The following is an 18,757-nucleotide window of genomic DNA, read 5'->3' on the forward strand; positions in this document are numbered from 1 at the left end:
AGAAAGGCAATCTGAGTTGACACATAGTTGGAAAATAACAAGGTTAGAATTCAGACTCAGGGTGTCTGTTCTGAAAAAGAAAAAAGCAGTCTGTAAACCCTGAAATGTGAATATAAATTCTTATTGATATTATAATTTGAAACTAAAAATGGTTACAATCTTCATTGCAGGCCTGAACTTCAGTGATCTTATTTCAAACCAGAAGGAAAAGGCACTTATTCATAAAAGAAAACCTAGCTGTCAAAAATATTTTAAATAAACTTGGCTAAAAGAACAATACTGTTCTTTTCCCTTCAGCTAGCCAGCTATTTTATCACAGAATATGAGTTGGAAGGATTGTCAACGATTGTCTGTCTAGTCCAACCCACATACCAAAGAAATCCCTGCCCAACAAGTGGTCATCACTTTCTGCTTAGAGATCTCCAGACCTCCAAGAAGGGGAAATCTATCAATTCTCAAAGTATCTCATTCCATTTTCAAAGACTGGTAATTGCGAAAAAGTTTTCCCTTAGATATTAAGCTTAAAGTTGTTTTCTTGAGATCTTCCACCCATTACTCCTGTTTCTGCCCTCTAGAGCCATCAGAGCAAGACTTCCTTCACTTGACAGTGTTCAAATACTTGAGTATAGCGATCAGGTTTCCCCACATACTCCAAAGTCTTTGCTAGGTTAAACATTATCATTCCTTTTAATTCACATATTCAATTCAACAAGCACCTTTAAGAACCTGACATATCAAGAATTGTGCTGGGAGCTGAAGATAGAAAAACAAAAATGAATCCAGCCCTCAAGAAGCTTATGATTTACTGGGGGGCAAGGGTATATGTAAATATATAGGTAGAAGCAAAAGAGATGCAAAAGAAATACAAAGTAATTGGAGTGGGAAGGACATCACTAAGCATTACATATTTAGAAAAACCATCAAATATGATAAAGATCATGGCGACCAAAACTCTAAACCAAGGGCATGCACAAATTCATTCTTCGATATTTTGACATAGTGCCATGATTCATTGAAATTGAATGGGTCATGCTTAGTGTCAAAGAAATTCCTTCATGCCTGAACAGGGCAAGAGAACTAGGCAGGTCTGGGAGTTTCATTATCTATTTGAGCATGCAAATATATTTTCAAAATAATTAGACTAATTGCTTCCCAATTTTGGTTGATGCATTTGCACATGCAATTAATTATAGCTGATTTTAAAAGCACTGCTTGCAGTCCTTTGTTCCTTACTTCCTAACAATCAAATTAGTAAGGAACAAATTTACTTTTTCAACTTTCATTTTAGGATTGGAATAAACTCATATTAAGCTGGTCCAAGGGTGGAGAACTTGCAACCTTAAGGCCACATGTGGCTCTCTAGGTCCTTAAGTGTGGCCCTCTGACTGAATCTAAATTTCACTGAAGCCCCACCCCTGACTCCTGGTCTATTCCACTAATACAAAGTCAACTAACTACCTTTTACTTTTAGAAAGAACCCAATCCAAACTCCTTCCCCTTATAAAGCAATTCTCCATTAAATATGAAAATGTCACTAAATGTTACTGTAGTAACCTAAAAATTAAGGTGGGAGAAATGAGCATATCACTGTGTTTATGTGTCCAGAAGGAAAGCTATTAAAGTTAACTCTGTTTTCTGTTTTCCTCTAGGTCTAGGAAATTGTCTTTCATCACATACAGATCCCTGAAGCTCCCTAGGCCTCTGTTTCGCCTGTGGTCACAGTAGGGGGTCTGGCTCAAAAGCTCTTGAAATGCTTGACATTTTTAATCCTTATTAGTGATCTTTACATTGAGCTATCCAGACTTCTAGGACTCAGTTTCCTTTCGAATCACATAAAGGGTTTGGACTCTAAGGCCTCTGAAGGACTTGTCACTTTTTGTCTTTGGACACTTGTGGGTGCACATACAATGTTCATTAGACACTCTAGGCCTCAATTTCAGACAGAGTTCATGAAGGGACCTCTAGTGAAAAGGCTTTTCATTTTCAATGCCCAAGTTCCACTTAGTGGCTGGTTTAGAGTGATTATCAATAGTAACAGTTTCTCTTTCCCTCCCAGCTTTATGTAGTTATTTTTTTTCTTTTGCTCATTAAAAGGGCCATTCCCTGACTAAATCTTAAACAGGCCTATTCACTCAATGTGAGTACCTCTAAGTAAGTACCTGAAAAGGCCAAGGTCTCCCAGTGCATCCTGGGCCTTCTCCAGTCATCCTGATGAATATCTGGTCACTGGATCCAGATGGCTCTGGAGGAGAAGTGAGGCTGGTGACCTGCACAGCCCTCCCTCACTCAAAACAAAGTCAAGTGTAAGTCATGAGATCATTTCTTGATGTCAGGGTCTTCTTCAACAAACGAAAGACAAACACACCAACGGCCAACAGCAAAATCAAATAGAGCTTAGTAGCCACATTGGGTTCCAATTTAAAGATTACAAAACAATCAGCTGGGAAAAGGGAAGATGTTGGAAGCATCTGGATTTTCCAGGACAAAGACTAAAAATGGAGCCTGAGTTTTCAAGGAAGCAAAAAGGAAGAAAACTTGACCCAGAGCAAAGGGTGCAGGAGGAGAGCAGGTAGACTCAGGGAAGGAAGGGAAAACCTGTGGAGAAACTCAGAAGTCCTGGTCAGAAGATGGAATCTGATCCCAAGGTATCAATGGAGAACTATTTAACAGAAACAGAGAGTTAATTTAATAGCAGATGGGACAGAATTGAAGGAACCATTATGAGAGCTCCTAAAATGTACCCAATGTCTGATACAGGGTGGTTGGAAGGAGACAGAAAATAACCAGAGCCTTGGCATGGAGCGGGGAGGTGGGGTTCAATGATAGAGGCAGAAGACAGGTTAGAACTCAATGATACAGCAAAGAAAGGGGTTTTCCTTGGGGGCTACAGTAAATGGCAGTTACGGAGAGGTGAGACAAGGAAGTTATTTGTCAGGCTTGAGAGGGCCAGGTTAGAAAAGTTCTGTGGTGAAACAGGATTTGGGCAACAGAGAACCCAGGGAGAGAAGAATCTAAAGAATTTTTGACCTTGTCTTTATGACTTTGGAGTAGCTGGACAACCAAACAGCCCCACAAGCAAGGAGTCTCAACCTAGATTCCAGGAGCTTGTTTTCTTCAATATTTTGCTAACTATGTATCAACATACATGCATGCATACATACATACATACGTTGTTTCCTTTGTAATATTATGTATTTTAAGACCATAAAAAATTTGAGGGGGGAAGGGATCCAGGAGCAACTGACTGATCTGGAGTCAGGAAGAGCAGCGCCCAAGTCTGGCCTCAGCATTCGCTATTTATGTGACCCTGGGCATGTCACTTAATGTGTTTGCCTCAGTTTCCCCATCTGTAAGAAGGGGATCTACCTTTCACAGTTGCTGTAGAGATAAAATGAGGTATTTGAAAAGTCCTTTGCAAACCTTAAAGCACTATATAGGTGTCATTGGTGTTTTTGTTATTATTACTATTAAAGTCAGAGTGAGTGCAAAAGGGGTCTGTGGCATAAAAATGTTAAGAACCCCTCCCCTAATGCTCATTATAGGGAAAGGTTAAAGGTACTTTAAGACAGAGCAGGGCAGCCTAGAAGAGCCTAGAAGATGGAATGCAATTATGCCTGGGTTTAGATAGGTCCCCCACTTATATTTATAAAAGTATGTTACATTATATAATTATATATTATGTAATGACATTTTATACCTACATAAGTATATCATACTTACATAGGTCCTATTCCGGCATCCTCTCCCTCACCCTCTGCTGCTAACACCTTTCCCTCTAAGGTTATCCATATGTACTCTATATTTATTTTAGAGGGAAAGGTATTTTTCTTTTCATCAGAATGCAGTGGCTATTTTTCCCTTTTTCTTTGTAGCACCAGCACTTAGCACAATGCCCAACACATAAGAAGTATTTACTAAATGATTGCTGATTAGTTGACTGATCCAGTGTGGTACTTTCTTGTGGCCTTGAGGAATGGTGGTAGGGCTGGGAGTAGAAGGATGGGGCAAGAAAGGAAAAGGGTAATTTCAGGAGCACCCACCAGAAGAGATTAAAAGGACTACATAAGCTTTGGGGGACAGAGGAGAGAAGAGGATGATTCAAGGACAGTCGGACAAGAAAAGCAGTAAATGAGAGGGAACATGCGCTGATTTCCAGGTCATTTATGTGTTAGACAAGGATTATTAGCTCTAAGCAGCAGCCACAGAGCATTGTAGACACAGAGATGTGGATCTATTTTGGCCTTTTTCCCACTGCGATTCCTGCAAAATTGTTCAATAAATATAATTTTCCTCTCCTTGTACACAGAAACCCCACCTGCTACCAAGAACTTCCCCCTGCTACCAAGAAACTGTAAGGGATCAGGATAATGTTTCTTAAGCACTTAGTATAGAAGAACCCCAAAGCTTCCTTCACCTGTTAGCCTCTCACAGGGCTATGGGGGGGAAGGGTAGAAAATTCTCAGTGAGCTATGACTTCCACCAGCAAACTCAACAAGTCAAAGAAAGCATATCTACATTTAAGTATGACTAGTGTCACTTCTGAGATCCTATTTTACTTGTTACATAGCAGATGTTCCAAATGTCTTAGTGCCATTTCAAGCTTCAAGCCGAACCAAGGCTTCTAGGACAACAAGTCTCCAACTCTAGCAGAGAATAGGGACCTAATTAGCAAAGGGAAAAGTGTTTTGCTCTCATTAATTCTTACAAAGCAATGAGCAGGCTAAGGAGGTTCATTAGGGAGTACCAGTTAGGTGAAAAAGGACCTTTAAAGACAGAAGGATTTCTTGGGGTTGAGAAGCAGATTGAATTAAAAAGCCTTGTCCTGCCCACACCTTGAACTGTGTCAGTAATGGTAAATCTCAGGTTCCGCTACCTAGATTATATTAAGTACCAGATTTTAACAAAATATATTTTTAAATGTTCTTTTCTGTAAAATCATTAAAAGCTATCTTAAAACATCAGAAAAAGAAAAATTGCCAAAGGGGATAGAAACTGCTGGTTAAGTACTTGTGTCTAAATCTAAAAACTAAAAAGTTACACAGAGTTTGAGACTATGCTGCATGTCTGACGTCCTAGAAAAGTTAAAGAAAAGGAAAGAGACAGAAAGGGAAAAAGAAAAGAAGAGGGAGGGAGGGAAGGAAGGAAGGAATAAGAAAGCGGAGAGGAGGGGAAGGGAAGGGAGACGAGAAATGACAGGGAGAGAGAGTGCACGTAATCCCTTAACTCTCATAGTAGCATAGAGGTGACCCTGAGTTCTTGAGTTCTACTGTCCACCCGTCAGAGAAACGATGTGGTTTAATATCACTGGAGGAATTAACCACTCCACTGAAACCACAGATCCTTGATGTGCTGACAAAACATAAGTTTCATTTTTATTTCTGTATGTCCAGATCTTAACACAGTGCCTCGCACAAAGCAGCTGATAAATGCTTGCTGACTGATAAGACTGTGTGTATGCACATACACACATATAGATGTGTATATATGTATAAATGTACATAGACATGCATGCTGGAAATATCAAAACTGTAACTGGTAATGGTACATCCTTCTTTAGCTGAGACCATACTCCATCCATATTTCATAAATGGCTTATCTTCCCCTTCCTTTTCCCCCCACCCCTAAATTTATCAACTTGGTGACCAAGCTTCTAGTGATGAGCCTTCATCCATCTGGGCAGACACCATATGGTCACTGGGTCCAGATGCTAAACCAGTGGTGTCAAACTGAAACAGAAACTGGATAACATTGCAAATACATAGGGACACCTGGCTGTAAGATTACTTAGAAAAGTCACGTACTAACATTATCTATCTATTATCTATAAATTTTTGTTTATTTTGTTAAATATTTCCCTGGTTACATTTTAACCTGTTTCCCAAAGGTAGGAGATTTGGACAACTCTGTTCTTACACACTGGAAAGGTTTATCAGAGCTTAGAGTCCATTGCATGCATAGTCTGTTGAGAAGCAGTATGAATAGTGAAGAGCAAACTAGCCTTCAAATTCTGAGATTCTGGGAAAGTCACTTAACCTGAGACTCAGTTTCTTCATCTGTAAAATGAAGGAGATGCAGCATAGTCCAGTGGAAGGAGCACCAGCGCTGGAGTCAAAGGGCCCTAGGTTCAAATCTTACCTCTGTGATGCAGGGTAAGTCACTTAACCTTTGGCTGCAATGTCCTCATCTATAAAAGGAGGGGGAAGGTAGACCAGATGGAGTCTGAGGTCCTTTCCAATCTTTAAATCTATAATCCAATAATTCAGGCCACCCCCACAGGGCACAAGAGTAGGACTTTAGAAAGGGAAAATATTTGCATAGTGATTTACAATTACCAAGTACTTTCACAGGCACAGACTCATGTGAGAAATGAAGTCTGGTAAAGTACACAGATATCAATCAACACACAGTTCCTCCCTCCTCTGGATACCACCGCCCAAGCCGAACCAGATTAAAATGTAGTTGGGAAATTGTTAACAAAATATGTAAAAATGTAATTAAAATATAAATAATATCATACTTTAAAGCTGAGTCAATATGTGGCCCACAGGGATTCTTATTGAGTTTGATATCACAGGTGAAGTAGATAGAGAGCTCACCTCTTTACCAGGAATCAATTGGGTGAAAATGGGCAAGTGACAATCTCTCAATTTTGTCATTCCATCGTTTTAGTCATGTCTAACTCTTTATGACCCGATTTGGGGTTTTCTTGGCAAAGATCCTGGAGATCATTTCCTTCTCCAGCTCACTTTGAGGAAATTGAGGCAAACAGGGTTAAACGACTAGCCTAGGGTCACACAGCTACTTAGTATCTGAGACTGGATAGAACTCAAGTCTTCTGATTCCAGGTCCAGCACTCTGTCCACTGCCCCACCTAGCTGCCAATCTCTCAATGTCCTCAGGCAACTCTCAGAGACATAATTTACAGCCCATTGGCTAATAGATGTGGGTGAAAGGAGTTTCAGTAACCAGAGTTCTCCACTGAAGATGAAATTATAGGTCTGCCCACTCCCATCCCCCTGAAAAATTCCAGGTTACTTGTTAAATAAGAATGAGAAAAAGTCTAGTACGAATGATAACAATGAAAAGGCTGACCTCTCCTTGCTATGGGCAAGGTCAATAGCCCATGTGAAATAATGAGTATAGAATGTCTCTTTTAGTCTTTTGCCTAGAGACTTATGCATTCCCTGACTCAGAGGGATCTGAAGGAAGCCGGAGGGGCTTTTTTTAGTGTCAAGAGGCCAAATGGACCAGAGTCAACACAGAGGTGTAGGCTAACTCCATAGCAGGTTCAGGTCCAACTACATTCCACCCTTCCTACCACTACTATGTCTACCCTAAAATAGACTCTAAAATTACTATTGTGCTTCAAGCTCTAGGTCAGTCTCCCTGAATCCAAATTGAACCAGAGTGTCCTTTGAAACACCTCCCTTGTCTACACTTGTACTCCTGAGTCCCCAACTAGTTTGAAGTATTTTATTAGCTAAGTAGGTGCTCATCTCAACAAGCTCCTCTAAAATATTTTTGCTGCTGCCAACAGAAAAGCCATTTTAAGAAGAATTAATCTCTAGGGGGAAAAAAGCCAGATGAAGTTTAGAAAGAAAAATAATAGTAAAGTTTAGACTGTTCTTTCAATTGTTTCTAAAAAGAGAATACATAACCACCAAATTAGTTGTGTTTATAAATAATGAGTAATATAGCAGTGAAGTGTAGGGGTTAGAGCAGTGGGGAGGGAGCCAGGAGGACCTTATTCCCATCTCACCTCTGACACTTACTAGCTATGTGGTCCTGGGCAAGTCAAATGTTTTAAGGAAACTAGTGGGTTGGCAAGAAACATCACCCTTGTTCAGCAGTAGGTTACATACAGTGTTTGAGTAGGTAGGCATCAGAGTAACTGGCAATAAATCAAATTGCCAGAAGTAGCAAAGGCAATTCTCACACTGGAAGTCCCCGAGTTCAAGATACTGTATTCTCCTTGCTAATGTAAAGGAATGAATGATCATTTATTAAATACTATGCATCAGGCAGTGTTTCTAGGCCCACAACAATGCAGCAATCACTACCTTCAATAAGCTTATATTCTTTATCAGGAAAACATTATTACCTATATTTATCTATTCAAAATAGGTTTTCAAAGTAGTGATACCCCGCATATGCCAAGTCAAGGTGAAGTGGGCGTTATCACCACACCCCCCCCAGAGCCCCTGGCTTGAGAAATGTCTGTCGAGTTTCTAAGCAGGGTTGGGCCCAGCCACTTTCTGTTGTGCCCCTCTAACTGGCAGCTGCTTGGGCCCAGCCACTCTCTGTTGTGCCCCTTTGCCTGGCAGCCCCTTGAGCCCCCGTCAAAACTGTTCTGTGAGATATATTTGATGTTAAAACCGCAGAGCTGTACCAGGAAGTGCCAAAATGCTTAAAAGGCACACACACACCTTGTTCGGGGCTGTCTCCTCTGGGTCTTTCCATGAGGCAGCCACCGGCTAATGAAGACGTTCCCAAATTCTCAATTGACTCTTGCCTGTGCTCTTGTCGGTCCGTCCATGTCAAAAGAATCCAGTATTTTCATCATGTTCAAGTCTGTTCATCTTCCAAGTCTCAAAGATAGGGAATCATGCTCTTAAAAAGGCATCCTATTTAAAGAAATCTATATATAGAGGTCTGGGATAGCACCCATCCTCCAGCAGCTTGAATCATCGTGAGACATCACTGAACTGTCAATGCTAGTTGTCCTAGGTCCATGCTTTCACAGCTACATACAAAACAGGTGACCAACCTTCCCTTCTTTATTATAACAACTTGAAAGTCAGGTAGAAGGGAATAGTTCTTTTGTCCATAAACAAGCTATTTCAAAAACAGAAGCCTACTGTCTTATCTTGTCAATTCATGGTTTACAAAGCCTGTATGGTTAGGATGAGTTAGTCCTCAGAAAAGGTCTTAACACACAGGTACATTTAAACTGTATTTTATAGACTGTGAGAAATGGAATGCAACAGGAGTGGGCCACATTCCCCTTTTATGAAAGAGGCTGGATACAAGCAGTGCAGACTTCGCCTGTAAGAAATGCCAGGACGGTGACATGGAATAAAGTGGCTTCCCTCACAAGGAAACACAATCTGTCTGAGAATAAAGCCCCATTTCCCCTCCATGATTCAAGGCTGCACAGGCCACTGAAGGCAGTTGCATTCTTCTGTTTACGTTATCATCGCTGCTATTCGCAACAGTATTTGTGGTAGACAGTAAGGAAAACATTTAAATAGTCATTGTTCTCTACTGAATGCTTCACATGACCTTTGATCAAATACGTTAGTGCCAAACAAGTGCATTTGCCAGTAGGTGACTGTAAGCTATGGTTTATACATCTCTATAAAAAATGACTGTGCTATGCTGCCCACAAACAAGCAAGAAGAATGACAGAGGGAGAAAGTGTGTGTGTGTGTGTGTGTGTGTGTGTGTGTGAGAGAGAGAGAGAGAGAGAGAGAGAGAGAGAGAGAGAGAGAGCAGGGGCTCGATGGAGAGCTGAAGGCAAAGTAAACATATACTTCAAGCCAAATCTACAATGTCGAAATAAATCCTACATTTTCACATTTGTAGGCCATGTCTGTAGAGTTTTCCAGTTCAGTAAGTTTATTACTGCCCTCCTTTCATAAACAATGAGTCCAAGGCAAAGACTACTCACAAGGGACAGAATAAACCCATTCATAATTCTCCTCAAGCTGAGCTGCTAAAATTGTGCTTCGCTCCTTTAAAAGATGGGCAATGATATCTTGTTAGCCCAGAGTGAAGGCAGTTGCTTTGCTTTTCAAAGTACAGGTCAATAATTACCCACCCGGGCATCTACTTCCCAGGGATGTGGTGACTTGAATAGCCTAAGTGAAGTGCATAGCACACTTTAAATCACTGACTGTTGTTCTTTTCATTACCACCACTACTTTACTGACACTGTTGCTACTATCACCACCGTCACCACTACTACTACCACCACCACCTACCCCCACTACTGCTACACCACCACCACCATCACAATTACTACTATGACTAACATGGACCCAAGAACATAATATCCAAAGGGGAAAAAAGTTTTAAAAAGCAATTTCATGGCAACTTTTAAATTAGTATGGTGTTGAAAACTCGCACTGCTATTCTCCTCACCCTGAAGCAACACAAGAAGGTGATTAGTGCCTAACTGACCAGTCATGAATCCTGGATCATCTAGGGGCATGGCTGCTACAAATTCTGGGTTCTGCAGGAAAGACGATGCTTAGAGCAAAATACAGAAGAATAAAATAAGATATAAATCTGCCTAATTCAAGTGACACTCTCATTCTTAACAAAGAAATTATTCAGTGACTTTTTTTAAAAAACATTGTTTTAAATTGAATTAAACCATACTAAACTGTCCCAGAGATAATATGACACAGTAGTGGGTCAATCTTGGAATCAGGAGCCTTATTTTCAAGGACTATTTCTGACACATACTAGCTGCGCTTCTTGACAAGTCACTTAACCTTTTCAGTGCTCTAGAAAACAAATTGCAAAGAAGGTGCCAATGTGCTCACAGCAACTCTCTTATTATCTCAATTTTGCAAATGTGGAAACTGAGACTGAGAGAGGTTAAGTGACTTAACTCAGGGTTACACAGCTAAGAAGGGTCTGTGTTCGTCCTTCGTTGCCAAAGAAAACCATGCCATCAGAGAAATGATGACATGACTTGCACTTGACTTTGTTTTGAGTGAGGGAGGGCTGTGCAGGTCACCAGCCTCACTTCTCCTCCAGAGCCATGTGAATCCAGTGACCAGATATTCATCAGGATGCACTGGGATGCCCAAAGGGGCCAAGATCTCTGCAGGTACTCCTTTAGGGTGAGGCAACACTCATTCATTGAATAGGCCTGTTTAAGAAGTAACCAGGGCATGGCCCCTTTAATGAAGCCAAGAGAAAGAAAGACACCAGGCTGGGAGGGAAACAGCAACAGTTACTATTGATAATCACTCTCAATCTAGGAGGGCCCAGAAAAGCCCTCAGGCAGGGGCCCACTGGCATCTCAGCTTCAAAGTGCAGTAGGTTTAAGGTTTTGGGAGAGGAGAGCAGAGGAAAGGAGAGGTCTAAGGCAGGATTCAAACTCAGATCTTCCTGAGTCTAAGTCCCACCCTCTAGCTAAGCCACATCACTGCCTGAGCCAGTAAGATGATAACTTGGCAGACAAGCTGCTGACAGGCATCAGTCAACACTTCAGAAAAACAAAAAAAGTAATTTCCTGGAATTTACTTTTCTCCCATGCTATTTACTCTATGATGAAAAGCTGAATTCTCTATTGATTCTTTGTCTGTATTAGAGAGCTTGTCTCTTCTAAAGGAAGTAATGGAACCTGAATGGGAACAGATTTAGTGAAAACTTCTCAGTAACATGGAGACTCCTCCCTAGAGCAGAAGAGGCCTTAGGCCCAGGTTTCAATTCCTCCAGAGTCAGGTGATTTCCATGTAAGGTTATACAGTGCATTAGGATCAATGATTGGCTATGGCTCGTTAACTCCTCAATACCTAATTTGCATATTTGCTCGAAGTCTGCAGTCCTCACTTTGGTCTGCCTGACTTGCATAAGTTCTCAATGCCCAATCTGCATGAGTTATCAATGCTTCATCTGCATGTTTTCAATGCCTAATTTGCATATGATGACATGTATTTTCGTGGGCTTTGTAACGGTCTGGGGAGCTGGAAATTTGAACTGGGTTCCAAAAGGGATTGGTTAGATTTCCTGCCTAGAATGTAAGACCTTGCTTCTCAGCCAATGAGAATAATGGTCAGGGGTGGGAGAGGACTTCCGTGTCAGGGTCTATATAAGTTGTCATTCTGCTTCTGTAAGGCACCTCCCAACTCCAGCTTTTACTGGTGAAGGGACCCCTGCTTCTCACGAGAACCGAATAAAAGAGATTTTCTGTTTTTACTTTGAGACACCTCTGAGTAGTCAATTTGAGTGGGGGGGGGGGGTCATGCATTGTTCCACACAAACCTAACCACTCAAGATTCTTCTACATTCATATTTTAAATCTATTTTTATTTACTTTCATTAAATATTTCCAAATTACATGTAAAGACATTTTAATATTCACTTTCCCATTAACATTTCTAGAAGAATTCAAAAGTATCTTATAGATGAATTATCTGAAGGAGTAACTTGAATACAGAAATAAAGCTGATAACCTTCTCTTTCCCCCTCTCTCATTTTTATGGCCCTCCATCTGATGCAAGAATTTATAAAGGGCCTCTTGGGATCAATTTACTGATGCTACATTCTGTTTCCTCAAATTCCTTGTTCTTCCTTGTCCTGCAGATACAGAATGTATGGAAACTCAGATCACTGTGATTTTTTGGGGTGAGGGGGCAGGTTGAAGCAAAGGAACCATTTGATTTTCCTTTTCTAATTTTCTTATTGCTCCATACCCTTATATGCAAAACCAGTAGGCTTAATTTTATCTTATAAATACATGTTGCCTCTAGCATTTGATGATGCCATTGTTAACTATGTCATAGTTTCCATTACTTAGTAGCAAGACGCCCCCAGGAGCCATTTGCTGGGTAGACTAAATGGACTAAAACAAACTGAAGTTCAATGGGTATTTATTAAGCACCTACTAAGTGGGAGGCAGTATGTGCTAACTGATGGGGCTACAAAAACAAAAATAAAACAGTTCCTCAATGAGTTTGCATTCTACTGGATAAAATAGAAAAGGAACTGTATTTGTGGTCAGATGACCTGGATTCAAAACCCAACTCAGGCACCTGTGTAATACCTGTGTGATCCTTCAGGTGTAAAGTAATCCACAGGATTCGAATACCAGCTGTTCAATAAAAAAAAAAGTCAAAATTACATTAGAAAGAACATGCCCTATAAGGTTTATCTCATTTTCTTCAGTGACCATGTGGTAAACTTGATAGATAAGGAAATGTCAGACATAATATGTCTTGACTTTAATAAGATTTTTTCATTAAATTCCATATGGTACCCTCATTTTAAAGCTGGATGGTTTATTCCACTGGGAAAGACTGAAAAGTAACACTCAAGAAGGATAATCAGGAAGGATCTACTAACAGATTAGCTAGCATTCCAATGGGACTTGAAGGATGAAGCTTTTCATTACAGAGCTGGACATTGGAAAGGAAACTACAGTTAAATTAAGAATTAATTCTAGATACTTTTTAAAAATGTCTTTATTAAATGCCTACTGTGTGCCAGGCACTGTGCTAAGTGCGTTACAAATGTTATATCATTTGAACTTCACAACAACCCTAAGAAATGGGTGCAATTATTTTCACCATTTCACAACTGAGAAAATAGAAGCAGCGGAAAGTGTGACATGCCTAGGAAAACATAGCTAGTTAATAGTAACAGCTAATATTTATATAAAAATTTTAAAATCTTACCATATTGTAATATAATTATATACAAAAATAATAACATTTTCTATAGCACTTACTGTTGTGCCAGGCATGATTCTAAAGCACTTTACAAATATTATTTCATTTTTATCTTCATAACAACCCTGGGAGGTAGGTGTTATTATTATTATTATTATTATTATTATTTTCCCCATTTCACAGTTGAGGAAACTGAGGCAGACAGAAGAATAGTCATTTGCTTAGGGTCACACAAAGGATATCTCAAGTTACACAGGACTCTAAATCCAGACTGAACTACCCAAATGCCCTACCAAAAATAGTTCATGAATTCAAACTGACTGTGACCAATTGGAATAGGGAAAAGACCATAAATTGTGTTTTTATAGAGCCAAGTCTAAATGCCAGGTCTAAATTAAAAGACTATTAGAATATCCTGAGCTGGGAGGAGGCCTTAGGAACCATCTAGTCCAATCCTCTCATTTTACAGATGAGGAAACTTAAGCCCAGGGAGGTTGTGATTTGCTGATGATCCCATGGGACCCAAGTGGGATCTGAATCCAGGTCCTCTTATTTCAATGCTAATTGTGTTGCCTCATAGTGCCTGTTTTCAAAGCACTTACAATCTACTTAGAAAAATTCAATTAACAAGCACATTAATGAGTTGCTTAAAATAAAATGAAAAAAAAAAATCTGTGGTCTCAGAGAACAGGTAAGGAAATACACTTACACACTTTCTTCCTCTGCAGAAAGGTAGGGAACTACATGCACGAAATGTTGCATACCATGTCTGTCATACAAGGGATTTTTCTGGCCAATTTATTTTAAGTTTTGCTTAGTTATTTTTTCTGTAACAAGAGGGTTCAGTGTTGCATGATGGGCAATGATTGGTATAAAATAAACAAGATGTCTATAAAACAGTAAATAAACAAAAAAAATATCCATGGCACTCACTGAGCATCAGAAGATAAAGGCAGTGTCTACAAGACCAAACAGTTCCAAATATCTGCTGAACGGACAAGACCGTCCACTACATTCCTAGCCCAATGAATCATCTTAGCACGGAGGGGGCACTGAGTACTCATTAACTATGTCCAATAACACAAGCTCCATCAGGTCCTATGCCAACTCTAAGTAGCTTCAAGTGTGAGCTTTGAGCATCACAAAAGCTCATCACCAGAAAGAGGGTTCCTGGGTAAGTATGTATGTAGCTGGGGGGAGGGTGGGATATAATTGACTTTGATGCAGAATGTTTTCAGGCCATGTCAGTGATGATGACAGCTTGACATAGCCATGAGAAGGACTCCAGGGGCAACACAAAACCAAGAATGTGATCAAGAGCAATTAACCTCACAAACGTATGAAAAATAAAAATCTGGATTTGTACAAATTTTACACATATGTACCTACATATATGTGTGTATGCGTGCCTGTATGTGTATATATACAAACACATGTACACATATACACACACAAATGTGTTTACAAATATTTGTGTGCATATTTACATGACATACCTATTTTATACCTATACATGTTTGTGTATATATATAATATATATTATAATATATAATTTATGTATATATACATATACATAATATAAACTATGTTGGGTATATGGGGGATTGTGTATATTATGTATGTCTGTGTATGTACATGTATGTATATGTATATATTGTTTCAAATAAATGAGTCCACAAAGGACAGCTAACACCCTAGAGGAGAGAATCAGGATCTAAAAATCTCTGAAGAAGCCTGAATAACAGGGTAAATCTAAGAGATAAAGCCCAGTGGGGATAAATATAAAATCTAACACTTGGGTTCAAAAAATCAACTGCACAAATACAGGGTGAGAGAGGTATGGCTAGGCAACAGTTTGTATGGGGAAAAAAATTAAGGCTTTTAGAGAACTGCAAATTTTGTGGATGGGTGCCAGAAAAAAAAAAACCAACTAATGTGACCATGGGCTAAATTCTTATAAGAAGTGTCCAAAACTTCAGTGTCTCTTGTTCTAATCAGACCAGAATCAGAACAGAGGATTCTGTTCATTCCTACCTGCCACATTTTAGGAAAGACTTTGATGAGCTGGAGAGTGGCCAAAGGATAAAGATCAAAATTCTTCAAAGGCTTGAAAATATGCCCTTATCAGAATAGGTACAAAGAACCAGGGATATTTAGTCCAAAGGAAGGAAGATGTGAATGTGGGGAAACATGATAGCTGTTCTCAAGTCTTTGATAGCTGTCATGTGAAAGAAGGACTAGAATTATTTTCCTTGGACCCAGAAAGCAGAATTAGGAGCAATGAGAGAAAGCTACAGAGAGGCAAATTTCAGCTCAATGTAAGGAAAAATCTTGTTAATATAAAGGACCATTCAAAAATACAATGGCAGCTTCAAAAAGTAATAAATTCCTGCTCACTGGAGGTTTTCAGGTGGGGGCAGGATGACCAAATGTTTGAGATTACTGTTCCAATTCAGGTTGGGCTAGATGGCTCCTGGGGTCCTTTCCAGCTCTTCAAATAAGTCGTCAATGTAGTAAAATTGTTCAAAAAGTACATCATCATCATCATCATGACAATAATAATTCATATTCATCTGATGCTTTAAGCTTTACAAAGGGGTAAATAACCCTTTGAGGTAAACAGTGAAAACATTATCGCTACCCACCTATTTTTCAGATATGAACACCAAGACTGATGTAACTTACAATCTGAGCAGAATCAAGACTCAAACCCAAGGCTTTCAATTCCAAATCCAGGTTCTTTCCACTGTGCCACACATATGACTTTAAGATATAAAAATAAATGGGGCAGTGCAGGGGAGCAGTGTGATAATCCTTCCACAATCCTAAACCTTGGTCAGAACTTTGTTATAGTCCTGGGAGCTCTACCAGACTGAAACTTAAGCAAGATGTGCAGAGTTGGAAAGGATCCAGGGGACAAGCAACCAAAATGATTATAGAGGAAATATAAATGAAAATGGAGTTATTTAGCCTAAACGAGGGATGAGAGATGGAATCTTAATATGAATTTTTGCAGAAATGAAAGGATAGCATATGATCAGGCTCTTCTTTTCCACCAAGAACAGAACAAGAGAAAATGTGATTAAATTGAAGCCATGGGGATTTACATTTCATACAAGAAAAAACTTTCTGGCTATGACAACTCTGAGATACTGAAATGTATGCCGCAATTAAGACTGGGAATCTACTTTTCCAGAGACTTAAAAAACATAGTAGGTAAAGGATTCTGGGAAAATGGCTGAGTAGGTCAGAAAATTTCAAACTCTTAAGATTTTCCTCCACAAAAACAAAAGAAATAAAATTGAGCCTCTGGGCGAATATAGAGCCTCAAAAACAATTAAGAGTAGGGGCAGAACAGGGACAATTGGGGAGGACTTGAAGAAAAATTCCAGGACTAGATTTCCTCCCAGTGAAGACTAAGCACCTCCAAACTAGGGGCCCCAATTTCATAAGTCACAAGCTGCTTAAACAACAAGCAGCAAGCCTTGGGGTTAGTTGGTTTGGAAGGCTGCCTCAGCCCTGCCACAGGAACTTTTACCCTTGGGATAAGGAAGGGAGTTGGGCATCTGAGCTGGAAAGATCAAGGGATCTTCTGCTAACAAGGAACACTAAACCCAGCTGTGTTTGGACAGAGGCAGGGACGAGAAGGATGCTACTACAGGCCCTCGTGAGTACAGAAGCAGTGGGAGAGAAACCACTGGCTGTGGGCACTTACAGGAGGCTGGAGTTGAAGATCAGAGGGGAGAACTGAAGAGGATCAATGGCCACAGGCACCCTTCCCCATATCCCAGGACTAGAGTGATTAGAAAAACCAAATTATTACCAAAAAAAAAAAAATGCACAGACAAAGGAGAATGAATTCAACCATGGAGAGATACTATGGGAATAGAGAAGACTGGGTTCATCTTCAGTAGAGGATACTGAAACAAAGAAACCCTCTTCTACCCCAAAGAGTAATGTCAAATGGTCATCTGCCCAAAAAAGAATTCATTGAAGAACTTTTAAAAAGACTTTAAAATCAAGTGAGAGAGACTGAGGAAAAATTAAAAAGAAAAATAAGAATAATACAAGAAAAACAAAGATTATGGCAAGAAAGTTAACCAATTAGAAAAGGAGATCTAGAATCTTAATGACTCCCTGAAAATCGAATTGGGAAAGGGGAAGCCAGCAAAGTTATGAGACGAAGAAATAAAAAACAAAATATAAAGAATGAAAAAATATAAGAGAATGTGAAACATCTCATAAGGAAAACAACTGATCTGGAGAACAGAGCAAGAAGAAGAAACATAAGAATAACTGGACTACCTGAAAGTTTTGATCAAAAAAAGGAATAATTAAAGAAAATAAGCATTAGAACAAGAGGGGAAAGGAGAAACAGAAAAAACCCACCAACCACCACCTGAAAAAGATTCTACAAAGAAAACTTACAGAAATATTATAGTTAATTCCAAAACCCCCAGATCAAGGCCAAAATATTATGAGCAACAAGAAAAAAACAATTTACATATGATGGTACCACAATTAGAATCAAACAAGATCTATCTTTGGCAACACTAGAAGATTGCAGGTCTTAGATGAACACTATATATCGAAGGACAAAAGAACTGAGGCTTCGGCGGAAAATATTATACCCAGCAAAGGTAATCATAATTTTGAATGGAAAAACAATGGACATTTGATCAACTGTCAGACTTTCAGGATTCTGTTAACAAAAAATGCCCTGAACTCAATAGAAGATTTGACATACAAGAGTTAAGAGAAATATAAGGTATATAACAATGACCAATTACAAGAGACTCAATAAAGATAGAATGTTTACCTAATTTTATGTGTGGAAAATGTAAAACCTATGTCTAAGATTGTTACTAGTAATTAGGAAGCTTATAAGAAAGACTGAGGTAGACCTGAGTATGATGTGACTTTACAAAGTAATTCAAGTACAGCTAAAAGGGTAATTATCTTATACAAATGAGATGCAAGAGAAACCAATACAGAGAAATTAGTTGGGGGAGGGGGCTATTGGTTCTGGAAACCTACTTTCATCAGGAATGGGTTTAAGAGGGGAAAATATATATACATGTAGAAGAGTATAAAAGTCTTCTAAATTTAAAAAAAGAAATAAAACTCTAAGGGGATAGGGAAGGGAAGGGGGAGATGATAAAGGAGGGATCGTTAGAGGGGAAGAAGAGGGAATAAGTCAAAGGGGTATACAGAAGGGTGTTTAGACTTAGGGGAATGGGAGGGTAAGGGAGGGATTGCTGGAGCAGGGATAGGTTAAGTAATAGGAGGGCAAAGTAGCAGGTAGAAGTAAAGTAGAGGAGTTAAGAGAAATAGGAAAAAAGAGATATGCA

At 39.4% G+C, this 18,757-nt stretch overlaps 2 protein-coding genes across 4 annotated transcripts in view; both read right to left on the bottom strand.

Annotated features, from left to right (window-relative positions):
- The window catches only part of SH3RF1 (SH3 domain containing ring finger 1), a 230,164-nt gene that overhangs the window by 198,481 nt on the left and 12,926 nt on the right, over positions 1 to 18,757 (bottom strand). The gene's annotated exons all lie outside the window — the stretch shown is intronic.
- Positions 1 to 18,757, bottom strand: part of LOC140513912 (uncharacterized) — a 38,827-nt gene that overhangs the window by 9,832 nt on the left and 10,238 nt on the right. The window lies entirely within an intron of this gene.

This window comes from Notamacropus eugenii, chromosome 7, assembly GCF_028372415.1.
Source record: "Notamacropus eugenii isolate mMacEug1 chromosome 7, mMacEug1.pri_v2, whole genome shotgun sequence".
Lineage (NCBI taxonomy): Eukaryota > Metazoa > Chordata > Mammalia > Diprotodontia > Macropodidae > Notamacropus > Notamacropus eugenii.